General features: G+C 37.7%; 1 protein-coding gene across 7 annotated transcripts in view; it reads right to left on the bottom strand.

Moving 5' to 3' along the window:
- The window catches only part of CNTN4 (contactin 4), a 907,777-nt gene that overhangs the window by 29,030 nt on the left and 859,234 nt on the right, over window positions 1-19,513 (bottom strand). The window lies entirely within an intron of this gene.

The raw sequence follows: 19,513 nt of genomic DNA, 5'->3' as shown, positions 1-19,513 counted from the left end.
GAAATTCTATATTCAGCCATATTCCAGAAATTTCTCCGCTCTAAACCAAATCAGACAAAATCAACCAAACAAACCATAATAAAGAAGACAAATCAGGAGCGCCTTGATGGCTGTTGGTTAAGCATTCAACTTCTGCTCTGGTCATGATCTCATGGTCTGTGGGTTTGAGCCCTGCGTTGGGCTCTGTGCTGACAGCTCAGAGCCTGGAGCCTGCTTCAGACTCTGTGTCTCCCTCTCTCTTTCTGCCCCTTCCCCACTCATTCTCTCTCTCTCTCTCTCTCTCTCTCTCTCTCTCTCTCTCTGTCTCTCTCAAAAATAAATACACATGAAAATTTTTTTTTAAAAAAGAAGACAAATCAAAAGCAAACAAAACAATGAAAAAATATTAATACCCTTCAATACTCACAGGATTGTATTTCAGGCTGTGGGGTATATAAATATTAATTAAGTGTACCTCCCCAACTAAAATCTCAGCTGGAAATTTTGAAATGATAACTCATAGAACACATTTGATGGGTCTTACTTTCTAACAACACATACTAAACTTCGTAAAGAGAGTATTTAAAAGAGTTTTTCTGCCCTCTTCTTATCCAACCATGGAAAGCAAACATCTCAAGTCATTAGAAAAAGAAAGTCTGTGTCCATAACCAGATTATTATCTCGGGTTGAGATATCCTTTTGCTGTTTTCCAAAAATAGGACAAGATCATAAATAGATTGGTGTGTTTTCGTTCATTGCTGTATGAGTGATGTCCACGAAATGAGCAGGTACAAATAGGCATTGTCAGATAAGAGGTAATGGGAGGTAAAATCCTTTATTTTAAAACCTGAGGCTTTACAAGTTACATAATCAAAATTTGCTCTATTGATTAACTGACCTGCAGCTATAGATACAGATTGAGATTTTTAAATGAGGGAATGAATTGAGAGCAAAACATCTTAGAATAATTCTCACTTTTAAATTTAAATTTTCCTCATCTATAAAATGGAAACTGGAATGAGTGATTCCTGGTTAAAATCATAGGTGTGTATGGTTTTTATTCGGCAAGCTTTTGCCTAATTTTCCTTTAACTAGCTGTCTACTGATTTCACAATTTAGGTTCTTATCTTAATGAACCTTCATTCATTTGTTGATTTATCATCCACCAATTGTGTAGTGTGTATTGTATGTATAACCATGTCTTGGTACCAAAAGAGATATAAAAAAGAATGAGGGAATAAAAGCATTCATAATAATGAAGTGAGCCACTTACGTTCCAGACACTGTATTAACACTTTACAAGGATTATTTCATTTATTCTTAAGAAATAGGTACTATTATCATCTCTACTTAACGGATGAGGGAAACTGATGCCTAATAGCAGTTAAGGAACTATCTACTGTGCTAAGCTGCCTCCTTTCATTTAGCTGAAAACATGATATCCATTCACGAATCATCCAGAGAACAAGTCTAAGGGCATAATACAGCAATTTGTACTCTTGCTTAATTCAATAGTGAATTGAATTAAATGCAGAAGAAATTCCAAGAAGGATGTGGGGTGAAGACAGTTTCAGAGGGCTTTACTGCAAGAGTAATGAAGTTACTACCTTAACAAAGTACAAAAAACAGCAATGACTTTATGCCTAAAATGCTGGCTCCAGCTCTAAGCTTACACACCAGACTTCTGAGAGCAGAGTCAAATGTCCAGGCTCAAGACCATAAAAATGCCTTCGCTCCCTACTTCTGACAACTTCTGGGTAAGCAACAAGGAGTTGGCACATGTTCCAAAGCCTAGAGTCATATGCAATTCTGGCTCACACTTTTAATTGACATTTGTTTCCTGAAGAAATGTTCATCCCTTTATGCACATGTATGGATTGGGGACAGATTTTATTATCAGTGAACTCAGTGGCCTGTTAACCAAGGACTAGAAAAGTTCCCTAAATCAAGGATTATGCTGGTACAGTCTGGGCTGACAGCTGCTAATTCATTAACTTAACACTTGTCACCGATTCATGTTCTGAGCCCTCAAGCAGCAAGAATCAATGCAAAGCAAGCCATGCAGTATATACACACCAGAGAGGTCTCCTTGGGACTAGAGAAAATTAAACTAAAGAGGTTGAAACCTCATTATCTAGTTGGTTTTCTGAAATTGTATGCTTGTTCAGTACTCTTGCTTTCTATGTTGTGAATTCTGATGCTTTTCACTTGATTAATTTCCTTAAATCTGAATACAAACGCTGTACACAAATAAACAGGTGGCTTCTTCAAAACAAAACTGTCTCCCCTCCTTGGGTTTTAATTCATCAAGATGAGGAAGAACCTATATTTACGACTTCTGTTCTGAAGAGTCACTCCAGCTATTGTTCTGTGCATAGAACTCTCAAAGGCAATTAGGACTCAAGATGTGAATTGATGTCTGGATTGGGATATAATTAAATACCAACAATAAACATGACCAACAACACACCTAAACTTTGCTGCTTGCTCTTGGTTCAACCTGCAGAGAATGATAAATTCAGAACTCCAGAAGAATGATGTTTGAAATGTGTATATTTACCAAGTGTTTAACCCCCCTAAAATAAAATAAAATAAAATAAAATAAAATAAAATAAAATAAAATAAAATATATGTTCTACATTGTTTTCTATAATAGAGGACAGAATGTAAACTAAGTGCTTTGTTCTAAAGAGCATGACAACCACGAGAGAGACAATTATGTTTAATTCTGTTAATGTTTAGGTCAACAGTTAGATGCATAAATTACAATACTTATTATCCAAGTCATATTATATTCAGACTTTCATTGTTGATGGAAAAGCTTTCTGATCCAGGGCTTTTATTATTTGTAAAAACAAGTACCTGTGTGTCCACAGGGTAAGAATTCTATTTTGATTTTGCTTCCCCTATACAATACCAACCCTTCCTTCATTTCAGTTGATAAATACTTTCATTCACAGTGCCAAGATATTCACTTGGTGACTACCAGGGAAGTACTTAATGTGTGCTTTATTCCTCTTCATTCTTCCTTTTGTTACTGAATTTCTTCACTATAATGGTTTTGATGATGCCTTTTAGTTAGGTTGTGTCTTTTTTAAATTAATTTTTATAGATGGAATTTAAAAATTTTTTTTTTCAAAGTTTATTCATTTTTGGGACAGAGAGAGAGACAGAACATGAATGAGGGAGGGGCAGAGAGAGAGGGAGACACAGAATCGGAAACAGGCTCCAGGCTCTGAGCCATCAGCCCAGAGCCCGACGCGGGGCTCGAACTCACGGACCGCGAGATCGTGACCTGGCTGAAGTCGGACGCTTAACCGACTGCGCCACCCAAGCGCCCCATATAGATGGAATTTTAAACATGGGATTCTTCAAAACCATGAGGTAGTCAAAGCTGACAGCTCCCCTCAAATGATACAGGGTGAATGGCCAGAGAGCTATTTTTAATAGTTAAATGCTACAACAAAGATGGTTGGTTAATTTTCATGATAAATCTGGAGGTAGTATCCTAGGGATGAAGCGCACTCTTAGTTGGTCTCATCTTTGGAATAAAAATAAAACCTGTGTCTGATGAACTATATTTATCAATTCTGCATAAAACACACATCTAAAAGGAATACCCTAAACATGAGATGAAAGTCCAAATTCACAGTGATTTCAAGCTGGACCAATTCTTTTCATTTAGGATGAAATGTAATAGGGATAAAGGCAAAAGGTTACCCTTAAAAAAATCAGCTACAAAAGTACAGGCTGGAGGAAGACTGGATTGGCAGCTCATGTAAAAAAGACTAGAACATTTCAGTGTCAACAGGGTCTGTGAAGCTGCCAAAAAAAAAAAAAAAAAAAGCGAATGTGATCTTAAGTTGCACAAATAGCATGTGGTATTCCATCTTAGAAAGGTAAAAGTTCCGTTGTATTTTGCATTAATGAGAGCACAGCTTGCTAGGAACAGCCTTTGGCTTCCTTGGCAGATTAGTGCACGTAGGGTAGCGAAGCACCTAATAAATCTATAACAGCTAAAATAACAAAATGTTTGAAACAGAAAGAGAAATTAGAGGGGATATGAGAGTAGTCTTCAAATATGTGAAGGCTTTATAGGCAGAAGATGAACTAAACTTATTTTGTGTTGCCCTAAAGTACAAGGTACAAAGAGGTATATTCTGGCTCTGTGTAAGAGAGAACTTTCCAATAATTTGACCTTTTCAACAGGGAAATGGGCTGCCTCAGGAAAACATGAATCACCATTTCTGAAAGTATTTTAGTAGAGGTAGGCACCATTAGAGAAGATATGTCAGGTTACACTGAAGGCCAGCGAGGCTGGATAAAGCCTATTAGAGCTCGGAAGACGGATGCTTCCCTGACCACCCTACTCACTAGTGATCCTTTCCTTTAGTGAAGCTTGTCAGCATCAACTATTTTATTTCTTCAACATTAAACCTGAGCATTGTTGAAGACTATCATTTACATATATTCAGTTTCTCCCCTACAATCAGGTTCCTTGGGGTCAGGGACCACATCCTATACTTTTATAATCCCTGCAGCCTAGCTCTGTACCTACTCATGAGGGCTGGTTAAGATAAATTGTTGACAAACTGTGAATGGTGGTATTGGTTAATGATAAACATAAGGCCCTGAACCTTGAAGTTCTGCAGATTGGGAAGGTATTGTGCTGATTTTCTTATTATGAACATAGAACATAAAAAAGGAGCCACCTAAGGGTTCATTCACTCTATATACGCTGGCTCTTCCTCTGTGTTCATTACTGACTTTTGCCTCTAAGGCGACATTTAGGGTTTATTTTTTTCTTGCTTGTAAAAAGCAATTTATTTTAAAAACAATTTATCTCTGAATAATTTCAAATTTACACAAAAGTATCCAGAAATACAAAGGATTCTTTTACCTTCACACAGACCCCTCCATTGTTAATATGTTACTGCATTTGTTTATTTCTTTTCCTTTCTTTCTTGCATGTAATGATATATAATAAATAAACCTGATATTATCTACAATATATAATGTTTACTCACTATCATTAGCCTTTTGCTTAACCCTTTGAAAGTAACTACATACAAGAGATCTCGTTACCCTTAAACATTCCAGCATGTATTTTCACAACCAAGAACACTTTCCTAACAGCACACAACTCTCCAAATAAGGAACTCAAAATTGGTACATCACCATTTTGTAATCGAGATCTTGTTCAAAATTTGCTACCTTTCTCAGTCCAGGACCTTATCCAGGAATGTGTGTTGAATTTAATTGTCATGCTTCTTAAGATTCCATCAAGTTAGAACGTTTCTTTAGCTTTTCCCTACCTTTCAAATCTTTGACAGTCTTAAAGAGCATAGGCCTTACATTCTGTAGGATTATTCTCAACCTGGATTTATCTGATGTTTCTCATGACCTGATTTAGATCGTATATTCTCAGCAGGACCAACGCTAAAATGCTGTGGTGTATCTTTTAAGTGCATTGGGTCAGGTGATGTGTTGTGAACTCATCTTCACACTGATCATCTGAACCCTGATCATCTGGTCATGTTGGTGTTTCTGGTTTCTCTACCTCGTATTGAACAATTTCCCTCCGTGTAACTGATTAGAATTTTTTTGGGGGTGGGTATTCTGAAACTGTACCAATTTTCTGATATTCATCAAACCTTTACCCACAGACTTACAATCTGTTAAATATTCTTGCTTGAAGCAAACACCTCTGTGATGGTTGCTGAATGTCAAGTCTGTTTCCATCATTCTTTGTACATGTAGTGGATGACTTTTTCCTTTAAGGAAGAACTTCTCTCTCTCTCTCATGTTTATTCATTCATTCATTCATTCATTCATCTGTTTACTCTTGGTTTCCTATTTGGGTGGTAATACATTACTATTGTTACTTATTTTGATGATCAAATAGTACCCATCTTGGCCAGTGGGAGTCCTTTTAAGCTGACTCTTATGTCCCTGTGACATTATGCTCATTTGTTGAATAGTTCCTTACTTTCTGGCCCAGTAAGATGTTCCACGCACATCTTACACTTTGCTGTAGTGCTTAAAACAGCAATTTCTGTAGGGAGGACTGGTTCTTTTCAGTGGAAGATGGTTTTGATAAATTAAGATGTGGACACCATGTGTTTATTGATTCTAGGACCATTCAGCCAAAGAGCTGAGTGCCCACACATACCTACACATGTATAATACACATATACATCTATAATTTTTTCTAGATCTTACCCTCAAAACACTTACTTATTTCAACTCAACACCCAAAAAATAAGTAAAAATGGGCAGAAGATAGGAACAGACATTTCTACAAAGAAGACATCCAGAGGGCCAAAAGAACATTAAAAGGTGCTCTACATCACTCATCATCACCAGGGAAATGCAAAACTACAATGAGATATTGCCTCACACCTGTAAGAATGGTTAAAGCCAACAACAGAAGAAACAACAAGTGTTGGCAAGGTTGTGGAAAAAAAGAAACCCTCATGCACTGTTGGTGGGAATGCAAACTGGGCCAGCGAGAAAACAATATGGAGGTTCCTCAAAAAGTTAAAAATAGAACTACCCTACAATCCAGAAATCACATACTGGGTATTTACTCAAAAAATACAAAAGCACTAATTCAAAGGGATACATGCACCAATGTTTATAGCAGCATTTACTATAGCCAAATTATGGAAGCAGCCCAAGTGTCCATTCATAGATCAATGGATTAAGAAGTTGTAGTAGCTATATATAATGGAATATTATTCAGTCATAAAAAGGAATGAAATCTTGCCATTTGCAACAATATGGATGGAGCTAGAGAGTATAATCCTCAGTGAAATAAGTCAGTATAAGAAAGACAAATACCATATGGTTTCACTTATATGTGGATTTTAAGAAACAAATGAACAAAGGAAAAAAAAGAAAAAGACAAACCAAGAAACAGGATCTTAAATATAGGGAACAAACTGATGGAGTTTCTTCCAGAGGGGCGGTGGGTGGAGGAAATGGGAGAAATGGGTGATGATTACACTTATCGTGATGAACACTGAGTAATGTATAGAATTACTGAATCACTATGTTGTACACCTGAGACTAACATAAATTTGTTTGTTAACTATACTGGATTTAAAATTAAAAAAATGAAAACAAAACACCAAAAATCATTTACTTATTTGCTTAATCACTTTATTTTTTGTTCAGCCTAACCAATTCCCAACTTTGTCAACTGTCCCCTCGGCTCAGCATTTCTGCGCCCACATTCAAAACTATCCCATGTCCTGGGATTTTGGACCCAAAGACCCACGTCTCCATACAGCTCTCCAACCCATCTTACTGCCCTGTATCTTCACCTACTATGCAGACTCCCCTGTGTTGGGAATGGAAGGGATTTAGGAAAATAAGAGAATGGAATGGAAGAGAAATGGGACTTAGATTGTTTTAGCATTTAAAATGTAAAATTTAGGGGTGCCTGCGTGACTCAGTTGGCTAAGGATCTGACTTTGGCTCAGGTCATGATCTCATGGTTCGTGGGTTTGAGCCCTGCATTGGGCTCTGTGTTGACAGCTCAGAGCCTGGAGCCTGCTTCCAATTCTGTGTCTTCCTCTCTCTCTCTGCCCCTCCTCCACTCATTCTCTCTCTCTCTCTTTCTCTCTCTCTCTCTCTCTCAAAAATAAATAAAAACATTAAAAAATAAAGAAAAAGTTCTTAAATCTGGATAGAGATTCCTCACCTCCCCCAGTTTCCCGGCAGTAGCTGTGACCCATGCTCTCTGACTTTAGGCATAAACAGCTTTAACTGCCCAAATATGCTGATGAAATAATATATATTCAATGTATCATCATCTAGATAACATTAGGCATCTACACATTTGGTATTTGTTTCCACCTCTCCATTGTGGTTATAAATTATTGTTCCCTTGGAAATTCTTTAGATGTGTATGATTTCTTTTAGACATTTATTTCTCATTAAGATTTGTTTTCTAGTGAGCAACTATGTCTACAAATTGAAAACTTAAAAAATTTTAAACATAGGCTATTTTCTCTTTATCTTACCTCTCTTTTTGGTAACACAAAATATGATTTGTTGTATGAACAAGGGAAAGGGAACCAGTTGAAGAAGTAGTGAAACAAAGATTTTATCTTGGTTGAAGACAAGGAAATCTGCCCTTTTTAGGTAGTGGAAAAAAACACAGCAATGGCACAGGGCACTTTCACGAGTCAAGGTTTTTAATCGATTCATGCCAAAAAGTACCACCACGTAATATGGCGACCTGGTTCTTTGAACAAGTTGTGCAACTTGATAAATGACATCAGAAGAAAACACAAGGCAAATTCCGACTCCAGTCGGATTGAGAACAAATGGGAGCCTTTTGTAAGGCAATTGACAAAGCACCCTTGAGCAGAATGCTTACCAGTCTATTTTTAAGGATGAGGGAAAAAACACAAGACAGAGCAGTTTAATAAGCCTGGCAGCAACAAATGGACACTGCTATGCACAAGCCAAATGAGGGTGGTAAAGTAGAGGTACTTGGGAGATGAGCAGTTAAATGATAATCAACCCTATGAGATTTGCTGCTCAGAATGGGTGGCAGAGAGAACCTATTTTGTTATGACACCAAATGCTCTTGGTTGCCTTTCAGGTCTCCAAATTATAATGATATGGTTTTGTTTTGTCTTGTTTTGTTTTTCTTAATGTTTATTTTTTACTTATTTTTGAGACAGAGAGAGACAGATTGCGAGTGGGGGAGGGACAGAGAGAGAGGGAGACACAGAATCCGAAGCAGGCTCCAGGCTCTGAGCTGCCAGCACAGAGGCCGACTCGGGGCTCAAACTCACAGACAGTGAGATCATGCATGACCTGAGCTGAAGTCGGCACTTAGAACTAACTAAGCTACCCAGGCACCCCTGTTTTGCTTTCCAATAAAGCAGTTATAATATGTCTTAAAATTTTTCATGGTGAACCCATTTCCTCTTATTTTCACCTGCTACCAGGGAAAACAAACCCCCGGGTTTGGGATTTGTGCCATGTTTTAGTAGGAGGGTTTCTCAGCTGGGATGTCTATCTAAATGGGAAGAATTTTCTGCAGTCTAAGCTTCCTCTATGAGTGAGGATACTCCTCAAACAAAGCGGCAAGCAATAACAAAGGAAGGGGATATGCTAAATTTACCCTCTTACATTTTCTTTGTGAAGCTTTCTTTACAATTGAAAAGGAATGATCTAAACAGACTCTTGGAAAAGATTTTCATTGACAAATCAATTGTATGTTCAGGTTAAGGTATAGTTAAAATTACTCTATGACTTTTTTTTCTGCAACAGGAGATTGAAAAAAAAAAAAGAATGAAAAATTGGAACCACAGGTATCTTTCGACCATGGAGAAACATTCTCATCAAATAATAATTAGAATTCTTTCTGTTTGTGAAGGAGGGATTACAGGTCTGTTTTCTTCAGCTACTCTACATGAGTAACTCTCCCTTATGAGTCGCTGAGCAAAAGGATCCCAAAGAAAGCCCATTAGTGTCAGTGAAATAAAGTAAATCCTATTATAGACAATACATAAGAATGGCACAATGAGGTCTTTGCTGATTAAAGGAATACATTATTGTACCTGATGGACATCTGGTTGTATCTACTGATACAAGGTAAGAGAATATTTATCTAAACTGCAAAAGAAATGAAATGTACACCTTGAGGCAAGGACAATGAATTCCATAGACAATGCCTTCCATTGTCATTACATGCAAAGTAACAACCAAGTGCCCATTCATAGCTTGCTACATGAAGAAGGATCAGTATCTGGTCAGTAGGTGGTGCTGAATCCTCAGCAGAAAGAGAAAGCATCCCTCCTTTCTGTTTATCCTGCTCCTGTCAGCAATTTTCTACATGTTTTCAAATTCCTCAGTTTAAGGACTCTGCATCTTGGGAAAGAGGCAATATTTCTCATTTTAAAGCAGTGTTTCTTTGTTTGCTTATAGATTTGAGAAAAGGTTGCTGAGGAGCATATGAAGCTTAAAATAGAGGGTATTAACTATCTTTGTAGACATTATTAGTGACCCTCCCTTTATTCGATGCAGGAAGGATTGATTTATAAAGCTTTCTGCAAAACAAAAGCAAACAACTCCACCCACCCTAGCAGTCTGAGTCACTATTGACTAGCTTGTTTGGGGGCTTGTCTAAAGTTCTAAGTGAAATTTTTCCTGAAACCCTTCAGGATGGACAACTATTAATAGCTCCTAGGCCCCTGCAATTGCTGAAATGCCCCTTATGTACACATGGCAGATAAGACATCATTTAGCTAACGAAGGTTCTTTCTCTGCTGCAGTGCGCTCTACAGAGTGTGATCTGTATGCATATTCAATGAAACTTAAAGAAAGGACAAAGAAAACTAGGAGAGTCTTCGATTAAGATTTTGTTAGTGCCCTTCGTTTTGAGGAGAAGGAGGCAAATAGCTGGAAAACACACTCTTCTGGGAAGAACTACTTTCTGGGGGTAGATTTGAGGGTCACTGCACATTTGGTCCAATCTTCCACACCAGAGATAGGGAAACTTTTCTTTCTATTGAGAGTTGCTGACCCAGAGAGGAAAGAAAAGAAAAATCAATTGAGGGTCAGAGAAGTATAAAGCAACTTGTTTTATTTTTAGAGAGATGTTTACAAGTTTTCATGCCTTTTAAATTAGGTACAGGGGACATAAAAATCTAAACATTTATCAATGAATTTAAAACTCAGACCTAATCTACGTAAAAGAGAGTGGGTTAGGGGGAGAATGGGAAAGCAGAGACAGGAAGAGAAGAAGAAAATACTGAGAAACAGAGCAAGAAAGACATAGGCAGAGAGCAGCAGAGTCCTTTGCTCCAAAACACCAAAGAGATCATATGCTGAATAAAGGACGCTCACACAGAAAGAGAAAGCACACAGTCACACAATTCTTGGGAAATGAAAGGCATCCTTTTGTGGAGCAACATTCCATTTTGTGGTTTTCAGGATATTAAAATAGAAACCTTGGCCAGGCAAGCTGTATCAGTGTAAATACAGTCATTTACAGATAAGTTGCATCTTGCTACTCCCACCTAAAAGGTGCTTGGAATTTAAGCCACAGTGCTAGTTTGACCCTAAGTCCCACATTTCCCTCATCTTCATTGATTGTCCTCTACAATGATAGCTGGGCTTTGCCATGATGATAAGGGAAGCACTCTGGTGCTAATGTCATCTAAAAATGAGGAGTGAAGATCAGCATTAAAAATCGGTCAGATACTTTAGAAAGGGATTTATTAAAGGCAAAAAGAGGAACAATATTCTGGCTAGGCCTTGGTTAACTGAAAAAAAAAAAAAATAACTACCTCTTCATTCCAGAAACAAATTACTTGAATTAAAACAAACACACAAAAACCCCTAGGGTTGTGTGCGCGCATCCAAATGTCCATTCCTCAATAAATCCTTTAAAACTTTACAGGAAATGTACTCACTTCCTAGATTATCCATTAGAATCTAAGAGCTCACAATTATTAGGGAAAATAGAGAGATAAGACTCTGACCTAGTTGTGACAAGTATGTATGTATTACTCGCATGACTCAGGCCAAGTCCCTTGGGTGTCCCTCTGAGCTGTGGTACAAAAGAGTGAACAGTTTTGCAAATTACTGCAGCATCAAATAGAGCAATACTCATATAGAGATATGTAAAAAAAAAATCAATTCATTTATTTGTTAGAGCAGGTGAGATAAACAAGGTACAGGGCCCTTTGCAGTTGTAGATCATTGTGCAGTTTCTTATCCATTTCCACCATTCTCTTGTACCTTAAGACTGACCCCCATGTGAGTTGCTTCTGCATTAGGGAGGGAAGCAAACAGGCTCAAAGAGATTGTCTTGCATTTGGCTACCATGTTAGGTCATGCAATTTTGTACATCGCTAGAGACTACCATTCATACAGTGAACAATGTTCACTTGTACAACATGGCAGCCAGTAGAATACTCTGCCATTTTTATCCAGGGTGGAGGCTACCAAACAATGCTACAGGGTCAGAAATAAGTTGGACATTCAGTTCGCTGGAAAGAAGCCAAGGCCTGGAGCTTATCTCAAAAATGCTAGCTGGCAATTATTTCTCATAGAATAAATGACACTTCTTTTAGTGATGCATTGATGTTGACAAAAGTTTTGCTAAAAATAGCATCATGATGAAATGTATAAAACAATCTATGTAGTGTCTTAAAAACCTAGTTTCAGGTTTGGCCAGATAGCACTGATTAGGTTTATAACCACCAAGATGTCATTTGACATCTCTCAGCTGTAGTTTTCTCATCTGTAATTTGGAAGTGATGGTATTTGGCATCCTAGGATGACTACGAAATTCAAACTGGGGCAATGGATTGTAACATGCTTCATAAACCATGAAGTGCTACACGAGTGTGAGATGCTATTATTACTGTTACTCTTGATGCCAAAGATTTGCTTGGGAAAGAAAGGAAAAGGAGAAACTTATTTTGAGGATAAGAAGAGGGTGACAATCTAAGGGAAAAAGCTCACTGTAGTAAGTCATAGCTCCAAGACAGCTGTTGGCTGCTTAATAAAAGCAAGTGAAGATGACAAAGTAATTTCTGGTTCAAGCATGAATGCTCAAGTACTGGAGCTTATGTTCGATTGCCAGATGCTTCAAGCTAGTAGCTAAATCCAAAGACACCAAAGGCACTTCATGCACCAACAATATCCTGCCTTCTCAAGTCAGAGGACTGCATAAATGCACATTCCAAAAGGAAAGGATGTCACTGGAAAATTAACCAGGAGGAGGAGTCATTGTGAAACTGATCGGAAAGGTGGCACATAAAGAAAGAATCATTAAACCACTAGCTACAGGAAAAGGTAAAACACGAATAGAAAAAATGTAACATCTGTAGGGTTGTGCGATAAAAAGAGACAACACTACTCTTTGCTAATGATGAAGGTGACCATTGCTCCTGGTGTTGGAAGAGGTTACATTCATTTATTATTTCTGGAAAGCTGTCAATGGAATACTTAATGCAGGTGATTTAAAAGAGATTGTTAAAATGTTTACCTTTACTACTCTAACTAAGGGTTAAGGTTGCAGTACATTTATCAAGGTGGTTAAGTATTCTGTTTATTACATTTTCCCTTTTGTTTTGTGGTTATCTAGTAGATTATTTATATGAGGAGAAAAAATAGAGAGTAAGGAGATTTCCTATGCATGCCTAGTTCCTATAGACTGGAATTATTACTTCAAGTTCCTGGTGAAATGGTGCTAATATTATGAGGGCCAACCATAGCTGAACTCTACAGTTATTATCATCATTTCAGTTTACGTATATTATGTGTTTATATGTGCCAGGATCTGTGCTAAATAGCTGCATTCATGACCTCCCTGAAATGTTAGCATTGTGAGCGCAGAGAACAAGTCTTTCTTGTTCAGCACAGATACCTTCTACATAGTGCACTTACTGACACAATAGGTGCTCAATAAATCTCTGTAGAATGAATAAATCACCAGCAGTTACACTTTATGACCCTATGATATAGGTATCATTATTGTCACCATTTAATAAAAGATGAAGCCAAGGTTCCCTAAGAGGCTAAATATATTCCCCAAGGTCACAGACTTCATTAGAGGGAGAAAAAAAAAAATTCAACCTCCAGTGTGGTTGACTGCAAAGCCCTGTAAGTTACTGATTTCCATTCCACTATGACTGCAGCTCACTGCCTGCTTTAATTCATTGTGAAAGAGGGGTTTGAGTTGCTGCCAATGTTTAGGTATAAATGAGCTTTGCTTAATTTTCCTTTTATTATGATAGAATGTGACATGACATGATGTGTTGGAACCAGAGGTACTTGTAGGACTCAAGACTTAGGAAGAGGGAGAAAAAAAACCCCAGGAATTCAATGGAGCCAAGCTTGATAAGGCAAAAAAAAGAACTTAAGAGAAGAAGGACAAGAAGCAGCTTTGGGAAAGCCAAAAAGGAATCGTCAGACTTTATTATCAAATGCTCCCAAAGGTAGTAATGTTTTGGTTATTTATGGAACACAGCTCCGTAAATGAAGGCTCAGCCCAGCTCAAAAGGAAGCAAAAACACACGGATTTAAAACATTTCCAAGTAAAACAAAAATTCTTTTCAAAGTATTATATATTGGAAAATTGGACCCCTTGAATGAGAGGCAGTTTTGTTTAGGGATTAACTATGTGAACAGTGAAGCCCGACTTTCTGAGTTTTAATTCTAATTCAACCACTTACGGACTCTGTTGATCCTGAGGGGAATCATTTCTCATACCTCAGTTTCCCCAGATGTAGAGGGAAGGACAGCATATACCGCCTACTTTGAGGATTAAATGAGTAAATTAATAATAAAGTTTTGAAAACAGAGCTTGCACATAATAAATATTAGTTGTTAGTAAGAGTCTAGCAGAAACAAAGCTGCTTCCGTATTTCATTCCATGTAAATGTCTAAATCCTTACAGTGCTTGACAACACTTACCTGATCACAAGTGATGTTTCTGTTGAAAGAAATCCTAAGTAAAGGAATCTCTTTCAGGTATATAGATAGATACCTGCACCATGACCATCAAAAGTGAAAATTGCTGTCTAGACTCTGGTAGCAAGAGGGTATATATTCTAGGTAGAAAGCCACTCTTATAAACCAAAAAACAGATTCTTACAGGTTAAGGAACCGAGCTGTGGAGTTAGGACTATCTGGATGCAAATTTTAGCTCTGCCAAGTATTAGCTGACTGATGATGGGGTAGGTCACTTGTAAATCAGTTAATTTGTTTCTTAGCTTGTGATAGTCCTATTCTGTATGTAATACTCCTGGAACATTTTAAGCATTTGATACAAGCTAGCTATCATCATCACATCATCATTTGAGCTCAACTGTACCTAGGTTCATATGTTGTAACTGCAGGAATTTTAAGAGAGAAACAGCTTCCCCAAACATGCAAAGATTGGAGAAGGGAAAAGCAAAATTTAGTTACAGAAAAATGTCTGTATAAATCTTCAAAGAAATATTGTGGGTCTCTAAGTAATGACAAAATCTGCCTCAAATTTATAAGGAAGCCAAAGAGGAAGTAAAAATGAAAGCTACTAAAAAGGATAGCAGATGCTGAAAACAGTTTGCTGCTAGTGAAAGTATCATAAGGACATTATCATTGTCCATAGACATTTCTTTGCCAGAACAGTGTACAAATACCCAGATAAATAGCACACGTGCTTTCCTGTTCATATGCCAGGGCAACACACCAAGTTTGAAGACGATCCCCGGAATGACATCAAGTCAAGAGATTATCATGCTTGTTGTATCCACATTGCAGGACCTCCATTAACTCTCTGGACATCATCAGACACTGTGAAAAATGCTGAAGACAGGACAATATGACCCTGAGCTGAGAAGATTAATAACCGGTGAATAACTAAACTAGCTCACTGATAGTTTGCTATGCTGATTTCTACAGCTATCTTAATGAATTATTTGAGTAGTTTATGGGGCATAGCCAAAAATATACTTCATTGAGGGACATGAAAGGTCTGAGCAAAGCTTAGGTTAGTGAAATCTTTGGCTTTAAAACATGAAATCTTTTGAAACTGTTGTTTTCCCCTATTGCCTTCTATTTTATAATTCTCCAGAGGCCAGAAATCACACAAGGACTAAGAATTGCTTTTGGGAGCATCAGCACAAATTCCCACAGACACGGTAGGATCGCTTACCTCACAGGGTTACCCTGAGGCATACTGCTTGTAACACATGTGGGGAGGCAGGGCACCAAACTTCTAGGGGCAATTCATTCTTCAAAAGGAGTCAGTAGAATTTACCAGTAAGTGAGATCTGGATTCCAGTAGAGAAGTGTACTTGCATAATGATAACAAGAGATCTGGAATCCCCATCATGCTAGAGGCTAGGTGTTATGCACACTCAAACCCTGTTTCTTTCACAAGCTCAGTCTAAATAATCATCCTCATATAGATAACCTAAGAACAGTGGCAATGGGACCTTAATAAGTCATATAAATTATACAGGTCTTGATTTCATAGGGCCTTCTCTTTTAATGTTATTTAGGCATAAAGAGCCACACAAAAAAATTACATGCAGGGATAATTTTACCAGAATAAAATAATAAAAAAAACAACAAAAATAATCACTACGATTATGTGTCAGACACTGTGCTAGCTTCTTTCCATAAATTATCTCAGTTACTCTGCATAATAACTCTATTAGGATTCTGGGAACTCTCTAAAACTTCTTTAAACAGAAGTACAGGAATTATTATTTTCTAAAGGCTTACGCCCATAAGAGAGAAGAGTTGGGAGGTATAACCACTAAAATTGGGGATGCTGGGAAGAAAGTATGTGGTTAACAGACAGGGAGACTGAATACTGAGCCAGCAGTAGGGAAATGCAAGAAGGAGACTGGCTTATTCTTTAGAATATTCTTCAGAGATTCAGGAATTGGTTGCATCAGGTTCCGCTGGAAGTATAGGACATGGAACACTGGATGAATGTTGTTCAGATAAATTAAGTCCCCAGATCCTCTCCTTCATTCCATTTAGCCAGGTGACTAACCTCCTTACCTCGAAAGTATACTGAGATTTTTCTCTCTGAGGAGATAACAGAGAAAGGTCTCTGGGCCAGATGACACCAGATTCAACAGAGGATTGCAGGGATTTTATAAATACTTATATAGGGAAAGCTGAGATCCCCAACCTACTTTCTCAATATGGCTCCTAGAACAAAGGCAATGACATATCAGTCCTCCAAGAAGATTAAATACTCTTTCTCGAGGGACTGTGATCAATCCAAAAAGAAACACCTAAAAATATTGATTTTGTGTATGTGTGTGTGTGTGTGTGGTGGGGGGGGGGGAGATTCCCCAAGGAAATGGCTTAGTCATATACAATGCATAGTTAATAAACTTCACCCACAGGTTCATAGCTTCAAGTTCCTTTTTAGTGCTTCCTTCTTCAACATTAGCCAACAATGAAGAATCACTGATCTGAGGACAGCTTCTAACATAAAAGATCAAGTCTAAAGCAAGTAAAGAAAATCTATCATTAAGATTTTAAGATAAATAAGAGATATTGAATTAATGCATTGATAATACTACAGATAAGGAACATTCAGAGACTAAAAGAGAGTTCTTAGAAATTCGAGGCATGATAATTGAGAGGTAGAGATTAACTTGTGTAAGACTAATCACCCATAGGCTGGACTCTGGAAAAAGAGGAGGCTTTATGCCCTGCCCCAGGGAAACTAGCTAGCTACGGCCCAGGGTTTAAGGCAATCAATTCTATTCAACCCTAACACTTGTCCCCCAGCCCCACCCCCCCATCATGCCAGGTAAAGGGGTAGTATCTCCCCAACTGTAAACACTGACATGATGTTTCTGCCACTTGCTCACATGATAGCAGCCACAGATTTGGTTTCTAGTTTGTAGATCATGTTAAGAGAGAGGCTGTGCTTCCATAATCCTGCAGCTTGAACCTCTACAGCCCAAGGTTCAACACCCACTTTTGTCATCTGACAGTTGCCTTTTAGATCTCTGTGGGTTGCTCCAGAATGCCTGGACAATGGGGCATCTTTCCTACTGCTGCTTATTGTCTCCACGAATTTCTTCCTGGAAATGCTGCTTCAGCAGGTACACTGTATGTGCAGCCTGGTCATTTGCCTTTGCCTGCCTGGCAATGACTGAGATGAAAGTAACTGGAAAAGAAAACTAAGGAAAGTTCTATAATATAGAGCAAAAACACAAAGACATGAAACACAGGAAGGATAAAAGAGAAAATTATAGAACCACTCAATATAAAGAAGACAGGTAAATAAAAGTAAAGAAATAAAATTTCAACAAATACAACTCTGGATTTCCCAGAACAGAAGCACAAATGTTTCCAAATTAAATAGGCTTATTCAGTATCAATCAGAGAAGAGGAAATTGGATTAGACATAATGAATTAGACACAATTAGACATAATCACAATATTATGACATTTCAGAACAATGCTGATGAATAGTCTATACATGTCTAGAGAGAGAGACAGAGAAAAACAAAAACAAAAACAGGTCATATGCAAAGGAATAGAAATTAGAATTATTTCAGACTTTTAATAGCAATGCTGGACTTTGTAAAACAGTGGATCAATACCCTCAGAATTCAGAAGAAAAATTATTTCTAGCCAGAAATTCTATTCCCAGCCAAACTATCATCAAGTGTGAGAGTAAAAGAAAGAAACTTATAGAGAAGTACAGTGCTTTTCAGGAAACCACTGCAGGATATGCTTCAAAAAATGAATGAATAAATAAGACTTAGGTAATAAAGAATCCAAAATAAGAAAGATTGGAGAGGAATTCCCAAGAAAATGGTCAACAATCATCTTAGATGGATATTATATAGTATGTTTTTAATCATATTTCTAAAAACTTCTGCATTTGTATCCAAAGTATGGGGTTTGAATTGGTAACATGTACATAGAAACTTAGTAAACAAACAGAAAGATAGTAGGGAAATAAAAAAGATGCACCAAAAAAGAAAGGAGAAGTAATCCTTACTTCATTGCTTACTTGGAAAAAGCACTGCATAGTCATAGTTATGTAATTATGGACTAAAACTTAATCAGAATTGTGATTTGTTTATAATAAGAGGATGGGCGTGTGTGAGTTAAAAATTCATTTTCTATAATAAGTCAAAAGACAATCCCTAAAATTGAAGAATCAAGAAAGATAAACATATTATAAGTAATTTTTGTGTGTGTGTGTGGGCTGAGGAGGGGCAGGAAGCAAGAGAGTGAGAGAGAGAGAGTGAGAGAGAGCATGAGAGAGAGAATCTTAAGCAGGCTCCATGCTCGGTGCAGAGTCTGACACGGACTGTGAGACCATGACCTGAGCTGAAATGAAGAGGCAGATGCCTAACTGAATGAGCCACTCAGGCACCTGGAGAGATAAAGATTTTACATAAAGATAAGACAATCAATACAAAACCAAGAAAAAAAAGAAAAGCCCAACAAGTTGAAAGTGGTTGCCTCTGAGAAAGGGAAAAAAGGGAGTAAGTGCTTATGTTTCTCATGCTAAGTCCTTTAGAACTATTTCATTCTTAATTCCTTGTCTGTATACATCTATGGAGGAAAGTTAAAACTGAGAAAACAAACTAAGGTCAGATAGACATCGGTACCCCAATTTCAAAGATGAAGAAACTGAGGCTCAGAAAATTAGCAGCACAGGGGAAGTTTTCACCTGGATCTACGGGTGTTCCTAACTATGACAGGATACCTAGGTGCCTCTAGAAGGCAAAAAGCCTATCATTTTGCAGAGTATCTCTATGTGACAGGCCATAAGCTTAGTGTTCTGCATAATGCCACCTCACTTAAGGCTCATAGCAACTCCTAAAAGCGGGCACTGTTCTCATTTTACAAAGGTAGAGTCAGACACTTAGAGAGGAAGTGAAGAAATCAGGATTTGAAGGGAGGTTTCAAAGTCCAAGCTAAGGAGCCCCCAGCATTGTGTATTTTAATCCTCTCCAATGTACTGAATGAGTTGGGGAGGGGCTACTGTCAACCTTTACTTACGATTCCTCAA

This window comes from Prionailurus viverrinus, chromosome A2 (genome assembly GCF_022837055.1).
Source record: "Prionailurus viverrinus isolate Anna chromosome A2, UM_Priviv_1.0, whole genome shotgun sequence".
Taxonomy (NCBI): domain Eukaryota; kingdom Metazoa; phylum Chordata; class Mammalia; order Carnivora; family Felidae; genus Prionailurus; species Prionailurus viverrinus.
Note: the sequence above shows the minus strand (reverse complement) of the source record. Positions and strands in the feature narration are given on the sequence as shown.